The sequence below is a fragment of the Bremia lactucae genome, linkage group LG10, assembly GCF_004359215.1.
Source record: "Bremia lactucae strain SF5 linkage group LG10, whole genome shotgun sequence".
Lineage (NCBI taxonomy): Eukaryota > Oomycota > Peronosporomycetes > Peronosporales > Peronosporaceae > Bremia > Bremia lactucae.
In genome coordinates this window covers 3558561-3560971 of record NC_090619.1, presented here as the reverse complement: position 1 = coordinate 3560971, position 2411 = coordinate 3558561, and positions in this window count along the sequence as shown.

Genomic DNA, 2411 nt, shown 5'->3' with positions numbered 1-2411 from the left:
TTTGAGAGAGGGGATAGAGTAACAAGATAAAGTTGCCCTAATGTTATACAGTCCTCGTTAAGTACACTTGGTGTTAAGTACACTTGGTGTTCTTAAGGGGATGGTCAATTAATTAATTAAAGTAATTAGACCCCGCACTCGAGTTTGGTTCACATCTGTGACCAACCCTTGTGTATGTGATGCACATGGGTGCATTCACATTAGGAGGGATGACAGTTAGCGTCATCCGTTACGCGAGGTACCTAGAAAGATACGCTCACAATACATATTAAGTGTTATCTATAGAGATGACATTTTGATTGGTAAAAACGGGTATTTATATTTAATGCGATTAAATATAAATCAGTCTGAAAACTACTTCCTACTTAGTAAGTGCGCACGAGGAGCCGGATTACCGCTCCCGTGACGACACTAAACTTAAGTACTTAGTGCGTTGGGTGAAGTCACTAACGCGCTCACTACAACTACCCCACTGCACGCAAGAGAAGCTGGTTAAACCGCTTCCTCGCTGTGCTAGGGTGTGTGTCTAAGTAGAGCGTGGCCGCATTACGACGTGCCCGCCTACAGACCAAGTATAAGAATCCACACACAAAAGATAGTCACGATCTCAACCAAACACGAGTACAGGCAAAACTTTAAGTAGCAATTGCCAACCCCATAAAAACACCAAATGTTACACAGGGTACTTAACGAGGACTGTATAACATTAGGGCAACTTTATCTTGTTACTCTATCCCCTCTCTCAAAAAAAGAATGTACGTTTTAAATTCGTCAAAGAGGAGCGAGGAACTGTGAGCAGCTTTACGCGCCGATAGTTCACTAAATTACTCTCGCGACCTGTGTTTCCATACACGGCGCCAAAGATGCCACCTAAAAGGAGCCACTTTGGTGGGTCGTCTACGAAGACGCCTACTCAACCTCGAACTAAGCGCACGCGCCGCGTTAACTCGCCGGCCGCGTCCAATACCTAGTCGAAACGTCGACAGCTACTGCTGCTGTCGCGTTAACGGGGCGCAAGGATCCATCCCACTTTAACAGTGAGGATGCTGATCCGGCGCTCACTGTCGACTACAATGAGTCGCAGCGTTGCCGTCACATCAAAGTAGTGATGCGGACAACGAGCTCATGAGGAAGGATGATGGCGCGTTATTGCCCATCCAAATTTCTCTCACGGCATGGAGACAGCAACATTTACGAATGCTGTCTCGTCGTCTGTGCTGGATAGCGCAGCGACAGGCTATGAGAGCGCTGCCTATAAAGGCGCAGTCGCTTCTTTGTTTGGTATAATCACAACGCCTAATGCTCAAACCATAATCCTTAATGGTTCTGACATAGAGGATTCGGAGCCTAAAGCTCCCCCGACGACACGTGAACGTGCTCAGTCGGTGTCACAAGCCATTCGTTAAGAACGTGGCTATGTGACGGGTGGCATATCACTAATGCCCCCTCCATCTAAATGGCCTCGTTTAAACGGCCCAAGAGCATCGCTTCTGGAGCGCGCTCTTCTAAACGCACCTAATTATTATGGCGTCTTTAAATCATGGAGGGCTCAGGGAAAACGCTTGGGCGTATTTTCCCGATCCCGGTCGTGTTGCGTTCAATGAAACGCCCGACCAATACGAGGCGGAGTTCCTGCGCCGCATTCATCCGCATTTCGATGCGATGAAGCAGCGGTCGCAGCGAATTAATTTTGCCCGCTTCCTGTTTCTTCTCAGAAGAGGTCTCAGCTGGTGCTCCTTTTCATAGGTAGCCACCAAGCCGGGCACATCAATACGTAGGGTATCGATCGGTTCTCAAGAGTCAAAACTTTTCGGGTAACTTTTCCATTGGACGAGGATTTGATACCTTTGCCTCACGGAGCGGAGGGCAAGCAGCCTTCCAACAAGGAAGCGTTGATTCCCACCCGCATCCATCAGTGCAGGCGGCGCCCGATAGGAGTGGTGATCTCGCCCACCTACTCGCGGCTGCCTTGCCGTCATCCGTTCAGTCACAGGCGTTAAACGCTGCTGAACGACGTGAACGACGTATTGCAGATCTCGAGGATCAAGTCTCGCGACTGACCTCGGATCTTGTTGATGTCCGAGCGAAGGCTCGTCAGGATTATGAACACCTGAAGACCCGCTTGGACCTCTTTGAGAGGATAATGCCGAGGGATCCGCGTTACTCGCGTGAAGTCCCTCGCTCTCCAAGTCATGTTCGTGGTGGGAGGCGTCGGTCCGATAGCTTTTCGCCTTCACCGCCCCTCTCACCCGAACGACGCTCGACTCACAGTCGGCGTCACCATCGGTCCCCTTAGACGGATGGGGATTTCTGAGCCTCATTTGGGTCTACATACCGTTTCAGACGACCCACGTAAAATACGGGGTGCGTCTTCATATACGGGGGAAGAGTAAGCCTATAATTTAGGTCTC